Source organism: Salmo salar, chromosome ssa03, assembly GCF_905237065.1.
Source record: "Salmo salar chromosome ssa03, Ssal_v3.1, whole genome shotgun sequence".
In the NCBI taxonomy this organism is placed as follows: domain Eukaryota; kingdom Metazoa; phylum Chordata; class Actinopteri; order Salmoniformes; family Salmonidae; genus Salmo; species Salmo salar.
Genome location: NC_059444.1, coordinates 3,859,715 through 3,886,519, shown reverse-complemented (window position 1 = coordinate 3,886,519; position 26,805 = coordinate 3,859,715). Strand labels below are relative to the sequence as shown.

General features: G+C 46.8%; 1 protein-coding gene across 2 annotated transcripts in view; it reads right to left on the bottom strand.

Moving 5' to 3' along the window:
• LOC106596458 (guanine nucleotide-binding protein G(olf) subunit alpha) overlaps positions 1 to 26,805 on the bottom strand; it is a 129,776-nt gene that overhangs the window by 33,228 nt on the left and 69,743 nt on the right. The gene's annotated exons all lie outside the window — the stretch shown is intronic.

Genomic DNA, 26,805 nt, shown 5'->3' with positions numbered 1-26,805 from the left:
ACAAATCAACGCCCCCCCCAATGCCAGGGTTGTGGGTTCGATTCCCACAGGGGACGAGAACGAAAAAATTTATACACTCAGTCGCTCTGGATAAGCACGTCTGCTAAATTACTCAAATGTTTTTTTAAAAAAAGGGCTAGGCTACACTAATTTACCAATTTAAAAATGTTAGCCAACATGGCTAATTGAGTGACTGACAGGAAAAAGTGCCGCTGCACAACCAAATTATTCCAAAACTGCATCTAGAATATTCTAAAAACTCTCAACAGTAAGTTGAGACCCAGACTGAGTTCTGCAGACGTGTACCTGAACTAGGCCTACATCTTCACAGCCTGTAAAAAACAGGGACGTTGTAGGTAGCGTCAGAACAATAATTCAGAAGGTAGAGGTGTACATGGTGATTTAATTTATTTATTTACTCAGCGTTGGTGATAAATATACAATTCAATTATATTTACATAGTTCTAGTATTCAAAAACGGTCAATTGAAAAGAAGAAACCAGGTAGTAACCAGGTTTCTGTACAAGGTACAGCTGGGGATCAGATACAGGCTCCCCTTGAGTTACCCTAACCAGAACTGACGAGAACATCCCCAAAACAGGTGGGAATTTAATTAGCATAATAAATTGAAAAAAATCCCCTTAAAAATCTGTCAGTTTAAGCAAGAGATATCAGATGTTTTGCATTGGATGCGTCTCAAATCCACCGCATTCGCCCGTGTCACACTTCCCCATCTGTGGTGAAAGGTGACAGAGCTAGAGGTGTTTGTCAGACCAGGAGACATCCCATCTGTGGTGAAAGGTGACAGAGCTAGAGGTGTTTGTCAGACCAGGAGACATCCCATCTGTGGTGAAAGGTGACAGAGCTAGAGGTGTTTGTCAGACCAGGAGACATCCCATCTGTGGTGAAAGGTGACAGAGCTAGAGGTGTTTGTCAGACCAGGAGACATCCCATCTGTGGTGAAAGGTGACAGAGCTAGAGGTGTTTGTCAGACCAGGAGACATCCCATCTGTGGTGAAAGGTGACAGAGCTAGAGGTGTTTGTCAGACCAGGAGACATCCCATCTGTGGTGAAAGGTGACAGAGCTAGAGGTGTTTGTCAGACCAGGAGACATCCCATCTGTGGTGAAAGGTGACAGAGCTAGAGGTGTTTGTCAGACCAGGAGACATCCCATCTGTGGTGAAAGGTGACAGAGCTAGAGGTGTTTGTCAGACCAGGAGACATCCCATCTGTGGTGAAAGGTGACAGAGCTAGAGGTGTTTGTCAGACCAGGAGACATCCCATCTGTGGTGAAAGGTGACAGAGCTAGAGGTGTTTGTCAGACCAGGAGACATCCCATCTGTGGTGAAAGGTGACAGAGCTAGAGGTGTTTGTCAGACCAGGAGACATCCCATCTGTGGTGAAAGGTGACAGAGCTAGAGGTGTTTGTCAGACCAGGAGACATCCCATCTGTGGTGAAAGGTGACAGAGCTAGAGGTGTTTGTCAGACCAGGAGACATCCCATCTGTGGTGAAAGGTGACAGAGCTAGAGGTGTTTGTCAGACCAGGAGACATCCCATCTGTGGTGAAAGGTGACAGAGCTAGAGGTGTTTGTCAGACCAGGAGACATCCCATCTGTGGTGAAAGAGCTAGAGCAGGGGGGTTTGTCAGACCAGAAGACATCCCGAAAATCGGTCTTCTCACCAAATCGTCTGTAGCGTCCGAACAATTTGGGCTACACACTAATATGACCCCTCTGTAGAAAGTTGAGACTCTCACGAACATGTACATGTCAGTTTGTTTGCTCTCACAAGACTAGTCTGAAGGGATTTCTTTTATTTTGTTGGAGGGAATGCTGTGGGATTATTTATGAGTCTTTGAAAAGGTAGGGTTTCTCAAGATGGACAGGGACTCTGCTGTCCTAGCTTCAGGGGGGAGATGGACAGGGTCTCTGCTGTCCTAGCTTCAGGGGGAAGATGGACAGGGACTCTGCTGTCCTAGCTTCAGGGGGGCAGATGGACAGGGACTCTGCTGTCCTAGCTTCAGGGGGGAAGATGGACAGGGACTCTGCTGTCCTAGCTTCAGGGGGCAGATGGACAGGGACTCTGCTGTCCTAGCTTCAGGGGGAAGATGGACAGGGACTCTGCTGTCCTAGCATCAGGGGGGCAGATGGACAGGGACTCTGCTGTCCTAGCTTCAGGGGGAAGATGGACAGGGACTCTGCTGTCCTAGCATCAGGGGGAAGATGGACAGGGACTCTGCTGTCCTAGCTTCAGGGGGAAGATGGACAGGGACTCTGCTGTCCTAGCATCAGGGGGGAAGATGGACAGGGACTCTGCTGTCCTAGCTTCAGGGGGAAGATGGACAGGGACTCTGCTGTCCTAGCTTCAGGGGGAAGATGGACAGGGACTCTGCTGTCCTAGCATCAGGGGGAAGATGGACAGGGACTCTGCTGTCCTAGCTTCAGGGGGAAGATGGACAGGGACTCTGCTGTCCTAGCTTCAGGGGGAAGATGGACAGGGACTCTGCTATCCTAGCTTCAGGGGGGAAGATGGACAGGGACTCTGCTGTCCTAGCTTCAGGGGGAAGATGGACAGGGACTCTGCTGTCCTAGCTTCAGGGGGGAAGATGGACAGGGACTCTGCTGTCCTAGCTTCAGGGGGAAGATGGACAGGGACTCTGCTGTCCTAGCTTCAGGGGGAAGATGGACAGGGACTCTGCTGTCCTAGCTTCAGGGGGAGATGGACAGGGACTCTGCTGGCCTAGCTTCAGGGGGAAGATGGACAGGGACTCTGCTGTCCTAGCTTCAGGGGGGAAGATGGACAGGGACTCTGCTGTCCTAGCATCAGGGGGAAGCTGGTTCCACCATTGGGGTGCCAGGACAGAGAACAGCTTGGACTGGGCTGAGCGGGAGCTGCCCTCCAGTAGGGGTGGGCGGGAAAAGAGACCAGAGGTGGCAGAACGGAGTACTCGGGTTGGGGTGTAGGGTTTGATCATAGCCTGAAGGTAGGGAGGGTCAGTTCATCTTGCTGCTCTGTAGGTAAGCACCATGGTCTGGTAGTGGATGAGAGCTTCAACTGGAAGCCAGTGGAGTGTGAGGAGAAGCGGGGTGACATGAGAGAACTTGGGAAGGTTGAAAACCAGGTGGGCTGCAGTGTTCTGGATACATTTCAGGGGTTTGATAGCACAAGCGGGGAGCACAGCCCATCAGTGAGTTGCAGTAGTCCAGACGGTGAGGACAAGTGCCTGGATTAGGACGTGCACCGCTTCCTGTGTGAGGTAGGGTCGTACACTACGGATGTTGTAAAGCATTAACCTGCAGGAGCGAGTCACTTCTTTGAGTATTTACAGAGAACGACAGGGTGTAAGTCCAGGGTCACGCAAAGGTTATTAATACTCTGGGAGGGGGACATCGAGGAGGTATTGAACATGATGGAGAGGTCTTGAAGCGAGCAGGCCTTCCCCCTAGGAGGAAGAGCAGCTTCGCCTTGTCGAGGTTGAGCTTGATGTGGTGGGCCGACATCCAAGCTGAGATATCTGCCAGGCACCCGGAGATGCGTGTCGCCACCTGGGTGTCAGAAGGCGGGAAGAAGAAGAGTGTTATCAGCATAAACAATGACAAGAGAGACCATGTGAGGATGAGACGGAGGCGAGTGACTTGGTGTATAGAGAGAAGAGGAGAGGTCCATCTTCATAGCAGTGATAGGAGAGACCATGTGAGGATATGACAGAGCTGAGTGACTTGGTGTGTAGAGAGAAGAGGAGAGGGCCTTAAAACCGAGCCCTGGGGGACACCAGTAGTGAGAGTACGTGATGCAGACACAGATCCTCTCCACGTCACGTGGTAGGAGAGACCTGCCAGGTAGGATGCAATCCAAGAGTGAGCAGATCCTGAGACACCCAGCCCTGAGAGGGTGGAGAGGAGGATCTGATGGTTCTCGCTGTCGAAGGCTGAGGATAGATTATCTGTGCTGTAGCCAACCATACAGAATAACAACAACATTTACAGGACAAACTGATCTGACACTCGACTAACCTCTCTCTCCCTCCCTCCCTCGGCGGAAGGTAGCCTAGCGGTTAGAGCGTTGGGCCAGCAACCTTTCGGTTTCTTACCCGAGACGACAAGGTAAAAAAATCTGCCGGTCGCCTTTGAGCAAGGCACTTAACCCTAATTTGCTCCAGGGACGCCGTACTACTATGGTTCACCCTGTATAACAACACATTTCACCTATCCGGTGTGCCAACACACATACACATTTATTTATTTAGGTAGCTCTAAGCTGCTGGTTCCCATAGCAACCCCTGTGGGCTAGTCCGTTGGTCGATAATCAACCACTCCTCTCCTCCTAAGCCAGCAGGACACACACACACACACACACACACAGCCATCCCTCCGTTCTCAGATCACACACACGATTGAAGCCAACAGCATACCACCTTGCATCTCACTGCTTGTTTGCTTCTGAAGCTAAGCAGGGTTGGTCCTGGTCAGTCCCTGGATGGGAGACCAGATGCTGCTGGAAGTGGTGTTGGAGGGCCAGTAGGAGGCACTCTTTCCTCTAGTCTAAAAATATATCCCAGGGCAGTGATTGGGGACATTTCCCTGTGTAGGGCGCCGTCTTTCGGATGGAAACGTTAAAACGAGTGTCCTGACTCTCTGTGGTCACTAAAGATCCCATGGTACTTATTGTAAGAGTAGTCGTGTTAAAGGAAACTCTGCACAAAAACAAATATTTTGGCATTTGTTTAAATTAGTCCCAAAACATTTTGCTTGTCAGCAATGAAGTTTAAGGTATTTTACTTTCAAAATACGGAGATCATCCCCATATGACGCATAAAAACACACAGTCCAGCGCTCAAAGCGCACAGTTCAACTCAAACAACCGTGATCCTGAAGTGACAATCCTTGCAAGAGGGAATCTAATTTAGCATCAACACAGGAAACAGACAGACAAAGTGACAGGAGGAGATTAAAGTTACTGGCATAATATATCGGTGAACGTATCGGTCCGATGTCTAGTTTAACGCCGATGTGCAAAACCAATGTCAAAGCTGCCGTTCATACCTCTATATAACGTAGGTACATGACGTAATGACGCCACGTGCAACACAGCATTCCTAACCTAGCCCACAATGTCTGCTGTGTGGATCGAGCAGTCAATAAGTCCAGCAGTCATTTGAAAGAGAAACAACATTTCAGTGAGAGACAACTCAAAAAGGTGAAACCCATTAATGCCAAGATAATGGAATTCATTGCCCTTGAGAATCAACCGTTCTCGGTCGTGGGTGATGTTGGCTTTCGCCGACTGGTCGAGCACCGGTACACACTAACGTTACCAAGTGCGCTATTGTTCAGATGTTGCCCTACCGGAGTTACACAGTAATAGCGTCACTGCTATTAGCTTCACGACATACTATGGAACGCCGTTTGGGTCTTTGCGTGTCCAAAAAGATACAATAGCACTGTCAAAGATGTACAAAAAAAGTCTGCAAACAAGCAAACACTGGCCACGAACGATGTGTTTACAATATCGTGTTGGTAATAAAGCATAATTTGTTCATCCGCAACTTCTGGGATAGCTAGCTTTAGCTTGGTACCTAGCTAGCACCAATACAACCAGCCTGAAAACAATAACCAGTAGAAACTGCTGTCATTTTCATTATTCTTAGCAATGATTTAGGAATCCTTGTAAGTAATTAGCTAGGTAGCCACTTGTTGTTCACCTATTGAAATTGAACATCAGTTCATGAAAATAAATAGCTAGCCAGCTACTTAACCCTGTTGCCCAAAGCTAACGTTATAAGCAGCCAGCTAGCTTCATCTGTCTAATGAGGCTCGACCTGACCGGATTATGTGTTGTGAAGCTAGCCACAACAAGGATTGTTGTGGAATTTACAGTTTGCCTTCAAAATAAAAGTAAGTCATTGACAGTGATGCAAAATTAATACAAAGAGTAGAATTATGCCATACTTTTATTTTGAAGGCTAACCGCAAAGTCCACTGTTGTGGCTAATCCTTATTGTGGCTAGCTTCACATAGATGGGTCTGACCACCATTAATCAAATAAGAACTGTCTCATAAATGAGGGTTATTTTAGATGACACCTAGCTAGATAGTTAGCTAGCTAACTACAGCTACTGGTAACAGATGTCGTTTTGCTTTGTTTTTGGGGAAGAACATTGTTTGCATCCATGAGCTAGCTAGCTTTTTTTTAAATGACCAGCACTGTAGTGGCGCGAGACAACTTTACCAGCATCATAGCAGACGTATCGATTAATCGTTGTAACATATGAAATACGTGTGATGGTGTAATCAATGTGTAATAACTACATAAAAAATGTATGAACGCGTTAAATGATTATGTGACGTGCAGTCATATATTCAGGTCCTGATTGGTCAACAAGCTTATTTGACACAACATGTTATACTGGTAATGGGGACATTCGTAAATGCCAACAAAATAACTTTTTGGTCAGTGTGTGTGTGTGTGTGTGTGTGTGTGTGTGTGTGTGTGTGTGTATAACCTTTATTTAACTAGAAAAGTCAGTTAAGAACAAATTCTTATTTACAATGACGGCCTACCCCGGCCAAACCTGGACGACGCTGTGCCAATTGTGCGCCGCCCTATGGGACTCCCAATCACGGCCTGGATGTGATACAGCCTGGATTTCAACTAGAGACGCAGTGCTTTAGACAGCTGCGTCCATGTGTGTGAGTTAACTATTTAACTGAACTAGAATGATTAAAAGGCCGCAAAAAAAAAAAACTTTTAATATCGGTTATCGGTATCGTTTTTTTGGGGCAAGGAAGATATTGGATAAAAATGTTTATATCGTTGCGTCACTAGATAATATTGTTTAGTTAACCTGCCCTGGGGGGTTACAGACTACAGACATACATCACCATAGTTATCTACCTGTCTGAAAGAAGAGCCAGACAGCTATCCTGAGAATAACCACAATGCTTACGTTAGCTAATAAGCTCGCAAACGCATCTCTCCCCCCCCCCCCCTCCCTCTCTTATCCTCCCACCTCATGAAATAGCTCAAACAGTCTCGGGAAACAAACAGTCTCGGCGAGGGCAAAATATAAAGCGTTAAAAAAATGTTTTGGCTCTGCCGACCACATTCCTTCAAAGGCTAAAATAGAGGACTTGCTCTACCAGGGGAGAGGTGGACCAACCTGTGTGTGTGTGTGTGTGTGTTGTGTCAGCGCATGACAGGTAACAACACACACACACACACACACACACACAGGGAGCATTCTGTGTCTGCCACCTGTGACCTGTGACCTTCCTTTGTTTATGCCTACATCCTGTCAGGATACTCCCTTTGATTCTGACAGATACACGTGAACCTCCTTCCCTCTCCCCTTACCCCCTCTCTCTCTACCTCCATGTCTACGTCTCTCTTCCTCCCCCCTCTCTGTTTCAACCTCCCCCTCCTTCCCTCTCCCCTTACCCCCTCTCTCTCTACCTCCATGTCTACGTCTCTCTTCCTCCCCCCTCTCTGTTTCAACCTCCCCCTCCTTCCCTCTCCCCTTACCCCCTCTCTCTACGTCTCTTCCTCCCCCCTCTCTGTTTCAACCTCCCCCTCCTTCCCTCTCCCCTTACCCCCCTCTCTCTCTACCTCCATGTCTACGTCTCTCTTCCTCCCCCCTCTCTGTTTCAACCTCCCCCTTCTTCCCTCTCCCCTTACCCCCTCTCTCTCTACGTCTCTTCCTCCCCCCCTCTCTGTTTCAACCTCCCCCTCCTTCCCTCTCCCCTTACCCCCTCTCTCTCTACCTCCATGTCTACGTCTCTCTTCCTCCCCCCTCTCTGTTTCAACCTCCCCCTTCTTCCCTCTCCCCTTACCCCCTCTCTCTCTACCTCCATGTCTACGCTCTCTCTTCCTCCCCCCTCTCTGTTTCAACCTCCCCCTCCTTCCCTCTCCCCTTACCCCCTCTCTCTCTCTACGTTTCAACCTCCCCCTCGCTCCCTCTCCCCTTACCCCCTCTCTCTCTCACGTTTCAACCTCCCCTCCTTCCCTCTCCCCTTACCCCCCTCTCTCTACCTCCATGTCTACGTCTCTCTTCCTCCCCCCTCGCTGTTTCAACCTCCCCCTTCTTCCCTCTCCCCTTACCCCCTCTCTCTCTACCTCCATGTCTACGTCTCTCTTCCTCCCCCCTCGCTGTTTCAACCTCCCCCTCCTTCCGTCTCCCCTTACCCCCTCTCTCTCTACCTCCATGTCTACGTCTCTCTTCCTCCCCCTCGCTGTTTCAACCTCCCCCTTCTTCCCTCTCCCCTTACCCCCTCTCTCTCTACCTCTATGTCTACGTCTCTCTTCCTCCCCCCTCTCTGTTTCAACCTCCCCCTCCTTCCCTCTCCCCTTACCCCCCTCTCTCTCTCTACGTTTCAACCTCCCCCTCGCTCCCTCTCCCCTTACCCCCCTCTCTCTCTACCTCCATGTCTACGTCTCTCTTCCTCCCCCTCGCTGTTTCAACCTCCCCCCTTACCCCCTCTCTCTCTACCTCCATGTCTACGTCTCTCTTCCTCCCCCCTCTCTGTTTCAACCTCCCCCTCCTTCCGTCTCCCCTTACCCCCTCTCTCTCTACCTCCATGTCTCACGTCTCTCTTCCTCCCCCTCGCTGTTTCAACCTCCCCCTTCTTCCCTCTCCCCTTACCCCCTCTCTCTCTACCTCTATGTCTACGTCTCTCTTCCTCCCCCCTCTCTGTTTCAACCTCCCCCTCCTTCCCTCTCCCCTTACCCCCTCTCTCTCTCTACGTTTCAACCTCCCCTCGCTCCCTCTCCCCTTACCCCCTCTCTCTCTACCTCCATGTCTACGTCTCTCTTCCTCCCCCTCGCTGTTTCAACCTCCCCCCTTACCCCCTCTCTCTCTACCTCCATGTCTACGTCTCTCTTCCTCCCCCCTCTCTGTTTCAACCTCCCCCTCCTTCCCTCTCCCCTTACCCCCTCTCTCTACGTCTCTTCCTCCCCCTCGCTGTTTCAACCTCCCCCTCCTTCCGTCTCCCCTTACCCTCTCTCTCTCTACCTCCATGTCTACGTCTCTCTTCCTCCCCCTCGCTGTTTCAACCTCCCCCTCCTTCCCTCTCCCCTTACCCCCTCTCTCTCTCACGTCTCTTCCTACCCCTCTCTGTTTCAACCTCCCCCTCGCTCCCTCTCCCTCAAATCAAAGTTTATTTGTCACGTGCGCCGAATACAACAGTTGTAGTAGACCTTAGAGTGAAATGCTTACTAACCAATAGTGCTACCTCTCCCTCTCCCTACCGCTCTCCCCTCTCTACCTCCCGCTCGTTACCTTTCCCTCCCTCGCCCTCACTCCCTCCATGTTTACAGCTCTTTCAACCTCTCTCCCCCTGATTCAACCTCCCTTTCTCTCTGATTAAACCTCCCCCTCACTCGCTACCTCCCCTCTCTCCACCTCACCCCCCTCTCTCTTGCTACCTGCCCCCTCACCCCCCTCTCTCTTGCTACCTGCCCCTCTCCACCTCACCCCCTCTCTCTCGCTACCTGCCCCCTCTCCACCTCACCCCCTCTCTCTCGCTACCTGCCCCCTCTCCACCTCACCCCCTCTCTCTCGCTACCTCCCCTCTCTCCACCTCACCCCCTCTCTCTCGCTACCTGCCCCCTCTCCCCCTCGCTCTCTCGCTACCTCGCTACCTGCCCCCTCTCCCCGCTCCTCCTCTCTCGCCATCTCCCCCGCTCCTCCTCGCTACCTCCCCCGCTATCTCTCCCGCTCCATCCCCCTCTCCCCCCTTCACTCGCTACCTCCCCCACAACTGCTGCTATCACAATACACAGGGCTGGGGGCATCTGTGTGTTTCATTCATCACCCTCTCTCCCCATTCTGTGTCTCCATCTGTCTGTGTGTTCTGACATGATTCTAACCCTCCAATACATGAGATAGATTAATACACAGATTAATACACAAATTCCACCTCTTTGAAGTTTTGTCTGACAATGACATTCATTAATGAATCTACAATTTCATCAAAGGAATTCCCTGTAGCTCAGTTGGTAGAGCATGGTGTTTGCAACACCAGGGTTGTGGGTTCGATTCCCACGGGGGGCCAGCACAGAAAAAAAATGTATGAAATTGTATGAAATGTATGCATTCACTACTGTAAGTCGCTCTGGATAAGAGCGTCTGCTAAATGACTAAAATGTAAAAATGTAAAAAATGAATTACGCCAACATCACATGGTCTTTCTTCAAAAGCAACTTTTGACAAGAGTCTGGTATAGAGAAGAACATCCACTGGGTCTGGTATAGAGAGGAACATCCACTGGGTCTGGTATAGAGAAGAACATCCACTGGGTCTGGTATAGAGAAGAACATCCACTGGGTCTGGTATAGAGAAGAACATCCACTGGGTCTGGTATAGAGAAGAACATCCACTGGGTCTGGTATAGAGAAGAACATCCACTGGGTCTGGTATAGAGAAGAACATCCACTGGGTCTGGTATAGAGAGGAACATCCACTGGGTCTGGTATAGAGAGGAACATCCACTGGGTCTGGTATAGAGAGGAACATCCACTGGGTCTGGTATAGAGAAGAACATCCACTGGGTCTGGTATAGAGAGGAACATCCACTGGGTCTGGTATAGAGAGGAACATCCACTGGGTCTGGTATAGAGAGGAACATCCACTGGGTCTGGTATAGAGAGGAACATCCACTGGGTCTGGTATAGAGAGGAACATCCACTGGGTCTGGTATAGAGAGGAACATCCACTGGGTCTGGTATAGAGAAGAACATCCACTGGGTCTGGTATAGAGAAGAACATCCACTGGGTCTGGTATAGAGAGGAACATCCACTGGGTCTGGTATAGAGAAGAACATCCACTGGGTCTGGTATAGAGAGGAACATCCACTGGGTCTGGTATAGAGAGGAACATCCACTGGGTCTGGTATAGAGAAGAACATCCACTGGGTCTGGTATAGAGAAGAACATCCACTGGGTCTGGTATAGAGAAGAACATCCACTGGGTCTGGTATAGAGAGGAACATCCACTGGGTCTGGTATAGAGAGGAACATCCACTGGGTCTGGTATAGAGAAGAACATCCACTGGGTCTGGTATAGAGAGGAACATCCACTGGGTCTGGTATAGAGAAGAACATCCACTGGGTCTGGTATAGAGAGGAACATCCACTGGGTCTGGTATAGAGAGGAACATCCACTGGGTCTGGTATAGAGAGGAACATCCACTGGGTCTGGTATAGAGAGGAACATCCACTGGGTCTGGTATAGAGAGGAACATCCACTGGGTCTGGTATAGAGAGGAACATCCACTGGGTCTGGTATAGAGAGGAACATCCACTGGGTCTGGTATAGAGAAGAACATCCACTGGGTCTGGTATAGAGAGGAACATCCACTGGGTCTGGTATAGAGAGGAACATCCACTGGGTCTGGTATAGAGAAGAACATCCACTGGGTCTGGTATAGAGAGGAACATCCACTGGGTCTGGTATAGAGAGGAACATCCACTGGGTCTGGTATAGAGAAGAACATCCACTGGGTCTGGTATAGAGAAGAACATCCACTGGGTCTGGTATAGAGAGGAACATCCACTGGGTCTGGTATAGAGAGGAACATCCACTGGGTCTGGTATAGAGAGGAACATCCACTGGGTCTGGTATAGAGAGGAACATCCACTGGGTCTGGTATAGAGAGGAACATCCACTGGGTCTGGTATAGAGAAGAACATCCACTGGGTCTGGTATAGAGAGGAACATCCACTGGGTCTGGTATAGAGAGGAACATCCACTGGGTCTGGTATAGAGAGGAACATCCACTGGGTCTGGTATAGAGAGGAACATCCACTGGGTCTGATATAGAGAGGAACATCCACTGGGTCTGGTATAGAGAGGAACATCCACTGGGTCTGGTATAGAGAGGAACATCCACTGGGTCTGGTATAGAGAGGAACATCCACTGGGTCTGGTATAGAGAAGAACATCCACTGGGTCTGGTATAGAGAAGAACATCCACTGGGTCTGGTATAGAGAAGAACATCCACTGGGTCTGGTATAGAGAAGAACATCCACTGGGTCTGGTATAGAGAGGAACATCCACTGGGTCTGGTATAGAGAGGAACATCCACTGGGTCTGGTATAGAGAAGAACATCCACTGGGTCTGGTATAGAGAGGAACATCCACTGGGTCTGGTATAGAGAGGAACATCCACTGGGTCTGGTATAGAGAAGAACATCCACTGGGTCTGGTATAGAGAAGAACATCCACTGGGTCTGGTATAGAGAAGAACATCCACTGGGTCTGGTATAGAGAAGAACATCCACTGGGTCTGGTATAGAGAAGAACATCCACTGGGTCTGGTATAGAGAAGAACATCCACTGGGTCTGGTATAGAGAGGAACATCCACTGGGTCTGGTATAGAGAAGAACATCCACTGGGTCTGGTATAGAGAAGAACATCCACTGGGTCTGGTATAGAGAAGAACATCCACTGGGTCTGGTATAGAGAGGAACATCCACTGGGTCTGGTATAGAGAGGAACATCCACTGGGTCTGGTATAGAGAGGAACATCCACTGGGTCTGGTATAGAGAGGAACATCCACTGGGTCTGGTATAGAGAGGAACATCCACTGGGTCTGGTATAGAGAAGAACATCCACTGGGTCTGGTATAGAGAAGAACATCCACTGGGTCTGGTATAGAGAAGAACATCCACTGGGTCTGGTATAGAGAGGAACACCCACTGGGTCTGGTATAGAGAAGAACATCCACTGGGTCTGGTATAGAGAAGAACACCCACTGGGTCTGGTATAGAGAGGAACATCCACTGGGTCTGGTATAGAGAAGAACATCCACTGGGTCTGGTATAGAGAGGAACATCCACTGGGTCTGGTATAGAGAGGAACATCCCACCCGCGGTGCTCAGAATGACAGAAATCACATTTACATGCAACTCATGTAATGGAACAAACAATCGAACTAAATTTTCAAAAAACACTCGTCAAAATGGCGGGAATTCTAAACATGTAACAACTACAATAGGTTGCCAGTGTGACTAAGATTGTGCCTTTGACTTCCGGACAACAAAAGAAAGTTGATATGAAAATCAATAGAAAAGGAGAGAAACGGCATAGCGTGGGTTCAATTTTATTTATTTTTCCTATTTTTAATCCCAGCCCCTGTCCCCGCAGGAGGGCCTTTTGCCTTTTGGTAGGCCGTCATTGTAAATAAGAATTTGTTCTTAAACTGAATTGCCTAGTTAAATAAAGATTAAATTAAAAAAGGGAAGTAAATGAAAATAAATGTGGCAAATAATATAATTACTCCTGTCTATAGAGAAATAACATAATATAATTACTCCTGGCTATAGAGAAATAAATAAAACCATTTAAAATACTTCACCAGAAAGCATGACTTAGCCACAGAGGAATCGAGGATCATTAGAATCTAAAATATTAGACTAATAATAATAATAATAATAATAATTGCTCGGGTAGCGTTTATTGCTTATTGAGTTACGGCTGTCAGTGAAAAACACCTCATGTGAAGATAATGTGTCTTGAATATCATTTAAAATGTTGAGACAAGAAGAAAGGGAGGGGTGAAGATATAGACCAGTCTTCTCTCTCCAGAACGACTCAGCAGGGCAGGGGTGTGTGGTGAAGATATAGACCAGTCTTCTCTCTCCAGAACGACTCAGCAGGGCAGGGGTGTGTGGTGAAGAAATAGACCAGTCTTCTCTCTCCAGAACGACTCAGCAGGGCAGGGGTGTGTGGTGAAGAAATAGACCAGTCTTCTCTCTCTCCAGAACGACTCAGCAGGGCAGGGGTGTGTGGTGAAGATATAGACCAGTCTTCTCTCTCCAGAATGACTCAGCAGGGCAGGGTGGTGAAGAAATAGACCAGTCTTCTCTCTCCAGAACGACTCAGCAGGGCAGGGGTGTGTGGTGAAGAAATAGACCAGTCTTCTCTCTCTCCAGAACGACTCAGCAGGGCAGGGGTGTGTGGTGAAGATATAGACCAGTCTCTCTCTCTCCAGAACGACTCAGCAGGGCAGGGGTGTGTGGTGAAGATATAGACCAGTCTCTCTCTCTCCAGAACGACTCAGCAGGGCAGGGGTGTATGGTGAAGATATAGACCAGTCTCTCTCTCTCCAGAACGACTCAGCAGGGCAGGGGTGTGTGGTGAAGATATAGACCAGTCTTCTCTCCAAAACGACTCAGCAGGGCAGGAGTGTGTGGTGAAGAAATAGACCAGTCTTCTCTCTCCAGAACGACTCAGCAGGGCAGGGGTGTGTGGTGAAGATATAGACCAGTCTTCTCTCTCTCCAGAACGACTCAGCAGGGCAGGGGTGTGTGGTGAAGAAATAGACCAGTCTCTCTCTCTCCAGAACGACTCAGCAGGGCAGGGGTGTGTGGTGAAGATATAGACCAGTCTTCTCTCTCTCCAGAACGACTCAGCAGGGCAGGGGTGTGTGGTGAAGATATAGACCAGTCTTCTCTCTCTCCAGAACGACTCAGCAGGGCAGGGGTGTGTGGTGAAGATATAGACCAGTCTTCTCTCTCCAGAACGACTCAGCAGGGCAGGGGTGTATGGTGAAGATATAGACCAGTCTCTCTCTCTCCAGAACGACTCAGCAGGGCAGGGGTGTGTGGTGAAGAAATAGACCAGTCTTCTCTCTCCAGAACGACTCAGCAGGGCAGGGGTGTGTGGTGAAGATATAGACCAGTCTTCTCTCTCCAGAACGACTCAGCTGTCTCACGCCAATTCTTGTGCATCCATGGTTTCATTGTGTGAATTGTTCGCCCTCTGATTTATTCCCCATTACATTTGTCACCAGTAGTAAATGTCCGTTAATCCACATCATTTGGTAACATGAATTTTGGGTTAATGCATGTATTACTTAAGAGTCATTCATCGTTCTCATTCCCTGAGCAGAAAAATTGTTTGCAGAGTTCACGACCTGCTACACAGGAGAAACAGGTTTTTGTTTATTTCATAACCATTATTTACGAGATGTCAATTTTATTTTTTTATTGTCTTTTGTTTAAAGTGCTCCATATGAGCATGTGTCTGCCTGGTTTCTGTCTGATCAAGTTGAAGGAACACGAATCCATTGAGAATGATCATATTTTAAAACGATACAGTTCCTCACAGTAAACCATTTGAAAAAAAATCTTTCCAACAAATCTCCCCCTCGATAATCACCAATCCTCAGTGTGAAAGAGCAATGGAAGTGACAGGTCAATGCAGCAGTAGACCTATAGGCTATGAGCTCATTTCTTTAGCTTCAAAATCAGTGCCACTTTATTCATTTAGCTGCCAATGGATCACGGTGTATCAATGAGTCCATACATCCAGAGGCTGGATCACGGTGTATCAATGTGTCCATACATCCAGAGGCTGGATCACGGTGTAGTGTTGTAATGTCTCCATACATCCAGAGGCTGGATCACGGTGTAGTGTTGTAATGTGTCCATACATCCAGAGGCTGGATCACGGTGTAGTGTTGTAATGTCTCCATACATCCAGAGGCTGTACCACGGTGTAGTGTTGTAATGTGTCCATACATCCAGAGGCTGGATCACGGTGTAGTGTTGTAATGTGTCCATGCATCCAGAGGCTGGATCACGGTGTAGTGTTGTAATGTGTCCATGCATCCAGAGGCTGGATCACGGTGTAGTGTTGTAATGTCTCCATACATCCAGAGGCTGGATCACGGTGTAATGTTGTAATGTCTCCATACATCCAGAGGCTGGATCACGGTGTAGTGTTGTAATGTGTCCATACATCCAGAGGCTGGATCACGGTGTAGTGTTGTAATGTCTCCATACATCCAGAGGCTGGATCACGGTGAAGTGTTGTAATGTCTCCATACATCCAGAGGCTGGATCACGGTGAAGTGTTGTAATGTCTCCATACATCCAGAGGCTGGATCACAGTGTAGTGTTGTAATGTGTCCATACATCCAGAGGCTGGATCACGGTGTAGTGTTGTAATGTGTCCATACATCCAGAGGCTGGATCACGGTGTAGTGTTGTAATGTGTCCATACAGCCAGAGGCTGGATCACGGTGTAGTGTTGTAATGTGTCCATACAGCAGAGGCTGGATCACGGTGTAGTGTTGTAATGTGTCCATACATCCAGAGGCTGGATCACGGTGTAGTGTTGTAATGTGTCCATACATCCAGAGGCTGGATCACGGTGTAGTGTTGTAATGTCTCCATACATCCAGAGGCTGGATCACAGTGTAGTGTTGTAATGTGTCCATACATCCAGAGGCTGGATCACGGTGTAGTGTTGTAATGTGTCCATACAGCCAGAGGCTGGATCACGGTGTAGTGTTGTAATGTGTCCATACAGCAGAGGCTGGATCACGGTGTAGTGTTGTAATGTCTCCATACATCCAGAGGCTGGATCACGGTGTAGTGTTGTAATGTGTCCATACAGCAGAGGCTGGATCACGGTGTAGTGTTGTAATGTGTCCATACATCCAGAGGCTGGATCACGGTGTAGTGTTGTAATGTGTCCATACATCCAGAGCCTGGATCACGGTGTAGTGTTGTAATGTGTCCATACAGCAGAGGCTGGATCACGGTGTAGTGTTGTAATGTCTCCATACATCCAGAGGCTGGATCACGGTGTAGTGTTATAATGTCTCCATACAGCAGAGGCTGGATCCAGCCGTGATTGGGAGTCCCATAGGGCGGCGCATAATTGTCCCAGCGTCGTCCGGGGTAGGCCGTCATTGTAAATAAGAATTTGTTCCTAACTGACTTGCCTAGTTAAATAAACACACCCAAAACATTAGGAGCACCTGTTCGTTCCATGACAGACTAACCAAGTGAAAGCTATGATCCCTTATTGATGTCACTTGTTAAATCCGCATCAAATCAGTACAGATGAAGGGAAGGAAATTGGTTAAAGAAGGATTTTTAAGCCTTGAGACAATTGAGACATGGATTGTGTATGTGTGCCATTCAGAGGGTGAATGGGGCAAGACAAAAGGTTTAAGTGCCTTTGAACAGGCTATGGTAGTAGGTGCCAGGAGCACCGGTTTGAGGGTGTCAAGATCTGCAAAGCTGCTGGGTTTTTCACGCTCAACAGTTTCCTGTGTGTGTTAAGAATGGTCCACCACCCAAAAAGACATCCAGCCAACTTGACCAACAGTGGGAATAATTGGAGTCAACATGGGAAAGCATCAACGTGGAACGCTTTCGACACGTTGTAGAGTCCATGCCCGACAAATTGAGGCTGTTCTGAGGACAAAAGAGTTTTGCAAATCAATATCAGGAAGGTGTTCCTAATGTTTTGGGGTAGTGACCCTGACTTTGAATACCACCTGGCTAGGAAAACAATACAGGCTAGCTAAGAGAAGAGAGAACAGGCTAGCTAGGAGAAGAGAGAACAGGCTAGCTAAGAGAAGAGAGAACAGGCCAGCTAGGAGAAGAGAGAACAGGCCAGCTAAGAGAAGAGAGAACAGGCTAGCTAAGAGAAGAGAGAACAGGCTAGCTAAGAGAAGAGAGAACAGGCCAGCTAGGAGAAGAGAGAACAGGCCAGCTAGGAGAAGAGAGAACAGGCTAGCTATGAGAAGAGAGAACAGGCTAGCTAGGAGAAGAGAGAACAGGCCAGCTAGGAGAAGAGAGAACAGGCTAGCTAGGAGAAGAGAGAACAGGCTAGCTAGGAGAAGAGAGAACAGGCCAGCTAGGAGAAGAGAGAACAGGCTAGCTAGGAGAAGAGAGAACAGGCTAGCTAAGAGAACAGGCAAGCTAGGGGAACAGGCTAGCTAGGGGAACAGGCTAGCTAGGGGAACAGGCTAGCTAGGGGAACAGGCTAGCTAGGGGAACAGGCTGGCTAAGAGAAGAGAGAACAGGCTGGCTAAGAGAAGGGAGAACAGGCTAGCTAAGAGAACAGGCTAGCTAGGAGAGAGAACAGGCTAGCTAGGAGAGAGAACAGGCTAGCTAGAAGAGAGAACAGGCTAGCTAGAAGAGAGAACAGGCTAGCTAGAAGAGAGTACAGGCTAGCTACAAGAGAGTACAGGCTAGCTAAGAGAAGAGAGTACAGGCTAGCTAAGAGAAGAGAGTACAGGCTAGCTAAGAGAAGAGAGTACAGGCTAGCTAAGAGAAGAGAGTACAGGCTAGCTAAGAGAAGAGAGTACAGGCTAGCTAAGAGAAGAGAGAACAGGCTAGCTAAGAGAAGAGAGAACAGGCTAGCTAAGAGAAGAGAGAACAGGCTAGCTAAGAGAAGAGAGAACAGGCTAGCTAAGAGAAGAGAGAACAGGCTAGCTAAGAGAAGAGAGAACAGGCTAGCTAAGAGAAGAGAGAACAGGCTAGCTAAGAGAAGAGAGAACAGGCTAGCTAAGAGAAGAGAGAACAGGCTAGCTATGAGAAGAGAGAACAGGCTAGCTAAGAGAAGAGAGTACAGGCTAGCTAAGAGAAGAGAGTACAGGCTAGCTAAGAGAAGAGAGAACAGGCTAGCTAGGAGAGCAGGCTAGCTAGGAGAACAGGCTAGCTAGGAGAACAGGCTAGCTAGGAGAAGAGAGTACAGGCTAGGAAAACAGGGAATGGGCTAGAGAAGGGAACAGGGAGAGGGACTGCCTGCCTGTCTGACAATAGGCACCATTCTTAAGCTTCTCTGCCCCAGGCGGCTGACGGAGTCCCGTGACCACACCACCCCATCACCAGAGATATCACCAGACACAGCCCTACCACTACACCATCACCAGACACAGCCCTACCACTACACCATCACCAGAGGTATCACCAGACACAGCCCTACCACTACACCATCACCAGACACAGCCCTACCACTACACCATCCCCAGACACAGCCCTACCACTACACCATCCCCAGAGATATCACCAGACACAGCCCTACCACTACACCATCACCAGACACAGCCCTACCACTACACCATCCCCAGAGATATCACCAGACACAGCCCTACCACTACACCATCACCAGACACAGCCCTACCACTACACCATCACCAGACACAGCCCTACCACTACACCATCCCCAGAGATATCACCAGACACAGCCCTACCACTACACCATCACCAGACACAGCCCTACCACTACACCCCATCCCATCCCCTACTCTAGCCCCATCCCCAGCCCCTGCTAAGATTGTCTTGTGGCACACAGGAGACCCAAGGTCAAACCCAGTCAAATGGGAAAACACGCGTGTGCGTGCGTACGTGTTCGTACAATATGTACATTATATATATATATATATATATATAGATATAGATATAGAGATATATATATATATATATATATATATATATATATATATATATATATATATATATATATGGTGTTTGCACACCTGCCTGGGTTTAAGCCTGGGATGGAATGAGAACGAACCAGAGATCACATTCAAATACTGCAACACTATTAGGTGGAATGTGATTTGTGGCTGCCTGAACAGGCAACTGCTGTTGTCTTCAAGACCATGTTCATTTGCTTTAACTCTAGTGTCTCATTTGTACATGTGGGACACAACAAGATAGAAGCTAAAACACACACAGTTCCCTTTCTCACTCACTCCCGCCACACATATGTACTGACTGCCCACACAAGCTCCCGTCAGGACTACAGAAAACACAGATAAAAACATATCTGACGGGATACACAAGCTCCCGTCAGGACTACAGAAAACACAGATAAAAACATATCTAACTGACAGATACACAAGCTCCCGTCAGGACTACAGAAAACACAGATACAAACATATCTAAGCTACATTCCTTGACAAATGACAACAGTTTTATTACTAATTCCAAATGGACTGATTGATCAAAAGTAGGAAACCGTGTGTTCTAACAACGAGCTGCAATTTTGGAATAACTGTCCTGTCTATTTTCCGCTTATGCTACTTTGCAAACTACTAGTGCCATATAGAATTGGTTAGCCTAGTGTAACCGATGTGAAATGGCTAGCTAGTTAGCGGTGGTGCGCGCTAAAAGCGTTTCAAATCGGTGACGTCACTCGCTCTGAGACCTTGAAGTAGTTGTTTCCCCTTTGCTCTGCAAGGGCCGCGGCTTTTGTGGAGCGATGGGTAACGATGCTTCGTGGGGTGGCTGTTCTCGATGTGTGCAGAAGGTCTCTGGTTCAAGCCCAGGTAGGGGCGAGGAGAGGGACGGAAGCTATACTGTTACACTAGGTTATAACCCCCCCCTTTAACATAGACAGGTTCCACACGAAAAAATATGCAAAAACAGTTTGAAAAATAGTGTATTTTCATCCGAATCTTTAATCCTAGGCCTACTCACCAATTCGACACCCTGGGCATAATTCATCCCCGTTCAATGTGGAATTGTTCCTCCATTTAGAAAAGTTCAAGGAACAGAGCAGAATAATCTAAATTGATTGTCTGTTTATTCGAAGAAGAAAATAAATATATATATTTCGGGTTGTAACCATGAAAAGAGACCAGTTTCAAAGGATCAACTCTTTGAATTTCACACAGGCAACTTTATTCATTTAGAAGAAATATTCTGTTCCATTTTATTCTGTGATATTACATCATGTTTTTATTTATTTGTTGGTATCTTGACCATGATAAGGGCTCAGGAAATTAGAGACTTGTCTGATAAATGTACAAAACAAGGCTATGCCACGTTATAATATAACCAGTTGATATTACGGTTTAAATAAATTCAATCTTAAAATGGCACTTGCTTTTTTTTTTATTTACTAAATATACACTGAGTTTACGAAACATTAAGAACACCTGCTCTTTCCATGGCAGACTGATCAGGGGAATCCAGCTGAAAGATATGATCCCCTATTGAGGTCAATTGTTGAATCCACTTCAAATCAGTGTAGATGAAGGGGAGGAGACAAGTTAAAGAAGGATTGTTAAACCTCGAGACCATTGGGAGGGACATGGATTGTGTACCTCCATAGCAGGACCTCCATAGCAGGACCTCCATAGCAGGACCTCCATAGCAGGACCTCCATAGCAGGCTGTGTCAGAGGAAGGCCCTAAAAATTGTCAGACTCCAGCCACTCTAGTCATAGACTGTTCTCTCTGCTACCGCACGGCAAGCGGTACCGGAGCGCCAAGTCTAGGACCAAAAGGCTTCTTAACAGCTTCTACCCCCCAAGCCATAAGACTGCTGAACAATGAATCAAATGGCTACCCAGACTATTTGCATTGCCCCCCCCCCCCTCTCCACACCACTGCTACTCTCTGTTGTCATCTATGCATAGTCACTTTACTAACTCTACCTACATGTACATACTACCTCAACTAACCGGTGACCCTGCACATTGTTTCTGTACCGGTACCCAAATCAAATGTATTTATAAAGCCCTTCTTACATCAGCTGATATCTCAAAGTGCTGTACAGAAACCCCCAGCCTAAAACCCCAAACAGCAAGCAATGCAGGTGTAGAAGCACGGTGGCTAGGAAAAACTCCCTAGAAAGGCCAAGAACCTAGGAAGAAACCTAGAGAGGACCCAGGCTATGAGGGGTGGCCAAGTCCTCTTCTGGCTGTGCCGGGTGGCACAGCCACTCACTGCTGTTATATTACTGCTGCACTTTAATGACTTGTTACTGTTATTGCTTTTTCTTATCCATACTTTTTCTAAACTGCGTTGTTGGTTAAGGTGCTTGTAAGGTCTACTACACCTGTTGTATTCAGCATTTCACTGTAAGGTCTACTACACCTGTTGTATTCAGCATTTCACTGTGAGGTCTACTACACCTGTTGTATTCAGCATTTCACTGTGAGGTCTACTACACCTGTTGTATTCAGCATTTCACTGTGAGGTCTACTACACCTGTTGTATTCAGCGTTTCACTGTGAGGTCTACTACACCTGTTGTATTCAGCGTTTCACTGTGAGGTCTACTACACCTGTTGTATTCAGCGTTTCACTGTAAGGTCTACTACACCTGTTGTATTCAGCGTTTCACTGTGAGGTCTACCTACACCTGTTGTATTCAGCATTTCACTGTGAGGTCTACTACACCTGTTGTATTCAGCGTTTCACTGTGAGGTCTACTACACCTGTTGTATTCAGCATTTCACTGTGAGGTCTACTACACCTGTTGTAGTCAGCATTTCACTGTAAGGTCTACTACACCTGTTGTATTCAGCATTTCACTGTAAGGTCTACTACACCTGTTGTATTCAGCATTTCACTGTGAGGTCTACTACACCTGTTGTATTCAGCATTTCACTGTGAGGTCTACTACACCTGTTGTATTCAGCATTTCACTGTGAGGTCTACTACACCTGTTGTATTCAGCATTTCACTGTAAGGTCTACTACACCTGTTGTATTCAGCATTTCACTGTGAGGTCTACTACACCTGTTGTATTCAGCATTTCACTGTAAGGTCTACTACACCTGTTGTATTCAGCATTTCACTGTGAGGTCTACTACACCTGTTGTATTCAGCATTTCACTGTGAGGTCTACTACACCTGTTGTATTCAGCATTTCACTGTGAGGTCTACTACACCTGTTGTATTCAGCATTTCACTGTGAGGTCTACTACACCTGTTGTAGTCAGCATTTCACTGTAAGGTCTACTACACCTGTTGTATTCAGCATTTCACTGTGAGGTCTACTACACCTGTTGTATTCAGCATTTCACTGTGAGGTCTACTACACCTGTTGTAGTCAGCATTTCACTGTAAGGTCTACTACACCTGTTGTATTCAGCATTTCACTGTGAGGTCTACTACACCTGTTGTATTCAGCATTTCACTGTAAGGTCTACTACACCTGTTGTATTCAGCATTTCACTGTAAGGTCTACTACACCTGTTGTATTCAGCATTTCACTGTAAGGTCTACTACACCTGTTGTATTCAGCATTTCACTGTGAGGTCTACCACACCTGTTGTATTCAGCATTTCACTGTAAGGTCTACTACACCTGTTGTATTCAGCATTTCACTGTGAGGTCTACTACACCTGTTGTATTCAGCATTTCACTGTGAGGTCTACTACACCTGTTGTATTCAGCATTTCACTGTGAGGTCTACTACACCTGTTGTATTCAGCATTTCACTGTGAGGTCTACTACACCTGTTGTATTCAGCATTTCACTGTAAGGTCTACTACACCTGTTGTATTCAGCATTTCACTGTGAGGTCTACTACACCTGTTGTATTCAGCATTTCACTGTAAGGTCTACTACACCTGTTGTATTCAGCATTTCACTGTAAGGTCTACTACACCTGTTGTATTCAGCATTTCACTGTGAGGTCTACTACACCTGTTGTATTCAGCATTTCACTGTGAGGTCTACTACACCTGTTGTATTCAGCATTTCACTGTAAGGTCTACTACACCTGTTGTATTCAGCATTTCACTGTAAGGTCTACTACACCTGTTGTATTCAGCATTTCACTGTGAGGTCTACTACACCTGTTGTATTCAGCATTTCACTGTGAGGTCTACTACACCTGTTGTATTCAGCATTTCACTGTGAGGTCTACTACACCTGTTGTATTCAGCATTTCACTGTGAGGTCTACTACACCTGTTGTATTCAGCATTTCACTGTGAGGTCTACTACACCTGTTGTATTCAGCATTTCACTGTGAGGTCTACTACACCTGTTGTATTCAGCATTTCACTGTAAGGTCGTCTACACCTGTTGTATTCAGCATTTCACTGTGAGGTCGTCTACACCTGTTGTATTCAGCATTTCACTGTGAGGTCGTCTACACCTGTTGTATTCAGCATTTCACTGTGAGGTCGTCTACACCTGTTGTATTCAGCATTTCACTGTAAGGTCTACTACACCTGTTGTATTCAGCATTTCACTGTAAGGTCTACTACACCTGTTGTATTCAGCATTTCACTGTGAGGTCTACTACACCTGTTGTAGTCAGCATTTCACTGTGAGGTCTACTACACCTGTTGCATTCAGCATTTCACTGTGAGGTCTACTACACCTGTTGCATTCAGCATTTCACTGTAAGGTCTACTACACCTGTTGTATTCAGCATTTCACTGTAAGGTCTACTACACCTGTTGTATTCAGCATTTCACTGTGAGGTCTACCTACACCTGTTGTATTCAGCATTTCACTGTGAGGTCTACTACACCTGTTGTATTCAGCATTTCACTGTAAGGTCTACTACACCTGTTGTATTCAGCATTTCACTGTGAGGTCTACTACACCTGTTGTATTCAGCATTTCACTGTAAGGTCTACTACACCTGTTGTATTCAGCATTTCACTGTGAGGTCGTCTACACCTGTTGTATTCAGCATTTCACTGTGAGGTCTACTACACCTGTTGTATTCAGCATTTCACTGTAAGGTCTACTACACCTGTTGTATTCAGCATTTCACTGTAAGGTCTACTACACCTGTTGTATTCAGCATTTCACTGTGAGGTCTACTACACCTGTTGTATTCAGCATTTCACTGTAAGGTCTACTACACCTGTTGTATTCAGCATTTCACTGTGAGGTCTACTACACCTGTTGTATTCAGCATTTCACTGTGAGGTCTACTACACCTGTTGTATTCAGCATTTCACTGTAAGGTCTACTACACCTGTTGTATTCAGCATTTCACTGTGAGGTCTACTACACCTGTTGTATTCAGCATTTCACTGTGAGGTCTACTACACCTGTTGTATTCAGCATTTCACTGTGAGGTCTACTACACCTGTTGTATTCAGCATTTCACGGTAAGGTCTACTACACCTGTTGTATTCAGCATTTCACTGTAAGGTCTACTACACCTGTTGTATTCAGCATTTCACTGTAAGGTCTACTACACCTGTTGTATTCAGCATTTCACTCTGAGGTCTACTACACCTGTTGTATTCAGCATTTCACTGTGAGGTCTACTACACCTGTTGTATTCAGCATTTCACTGTAAGGTCTACTACACCTGTTGTATTCAGCATTTCACTGTGAGGTCTACTACACCTGTTGTATTCAGCATTTCACTGTGAGGTCTACTACACCTGTTGTATTCAGCATTTCACTGTGAGGTCTACTACACCTGTTGTATTCAGCATTTCACGGTAAGGTCGTCTACACCTGTTGTATTCAGCATTTCACTGTGAGGTCGTCTACACCTGTTGTATTCAGCATTTCACTGTGAGGTCTACTACACCTGTTGTATTCAGCATTTCACTGTAAGGTCTACTACACCTGTTGTATTCAGCATTTCACTGTAAGGTCTACTACACCTGTTGTATTCAGCATTTCACTGTAAGGTCTACTACACCTGTTGTATTCAGCATTTCACTGTGAGGTCTACTACACCTGTTGTATTCAGCATTTCACTGTAAGGTCTACTACACCTGTTGTATTCAGCATTTCACTGTAAGGTCTACTACACCTGTTGTATTCAGCATTTCACTGTGAGGTCTACTACACCTGTTGTAGTCAGCATTTCACTGTGAGGTCTACTACACCTGTTGTATTCAGCATTTCACTGTAAGGTCTACTACACCTGTTGTATTCAGCATTTCACTGTGAGGTCTACTACACCTGTTGTATTCAGCATTTCACTGTGAGGTCTACCTACACCTGTTGTATTCAGCATTTCACTGTGAGGTCTACTACACCTGTTGTATTCAGCATTTCACTGTGAGGTCTACTACACCTGTTGTATTCAGCATTTCACTGTAAGGTCTACTACACCTGTTGTATTCAGCATTTCACTGTGAGGTCTACCTACACCTGTTGTATTCAGCATTTCACTGTGAGGTCTACTACACCTGTTGTATTCAGCATTTCACTGTGAGGTCTACTACACCTGTTGTATTCAGCATTTCACTGTAAGGTCTACTACACCTGTTGTATTCAGCATTTCACTGTGAGGTCTACTACACCTGTTGTATTCAGCATTTCACTGTGAGGTCTACTACACCTGTTGTATTCAGCATTTCACTGTAAGGTCTACCTACACCTGTTGTATTCAGCATTTCACTGTAAGGTCTACTACACCTGTTGTATTCAGCATTTCACTGTGAGGTCTACTACACCTGTTGTATTCAGCATTTCACTGTGAGGTCTACTACACCTGTTGTATTCAGCATTTCACTGTGAGGTCTACTACACCTGTAGTATTCAGCATTTCACTGTGAGGTCTACTACACCTGTAGTATTCAGCATTTCACTGTAAGGTCTACTACACCTGTTGTATTCAGCATTTCACTGTGAGGTCTACTACACCTGTTGTATTAAGCATTTCACTGTGAGGTCTACTACACCTGTTGTATTCAGCATTTCACTGTGAGGTCTACTACACCTGTTGTATTCAGCATTTCACTGTAAGGTCTACTACACCTGTTGTATTCAGCATTTCACTGTAAGGTCTACTACACCTGTTGTATTCAGCATTTCACTGTGAGGTCTACTACACCTGTTGTATTCAGCATTTCACTGTGAGGTCTACTACACCTGTTGTATTCAGCATTTCACTGTGAGGTCTACTACACCTGTTGTATTCAGCATTTCACTGTGAGGTCTACTACACCTGTTGTATTCAGCATTTCACTGTGAGGTCTACTACACCTGTTGTATTCAGCATTTCACTGTGAGGTCTACTACACCTGTTGTATTCAGCATTTCACTGTGAGGTCGTCTACACCTGTTGTATTCAGCATTTCACTGTGAGGTCTACTACACCTGTTGTATTCAGCATTTCACTGTGAGGTCTACTACACCTGTTGTATTCAGCATTTCACTGTGAGGTCTACTACACCTGTTGTATTCAGCATTTCACTGTGAGGTCTACTACACCTGTTGTATTCAGCATTTCACTGTAAGGTCTACTACACCTGTTGTATTCAGCATTTCACTGTGAGGAGCTCCTCCCACAACCAATCGAACCAACAATGCTTTGTGCTGGAG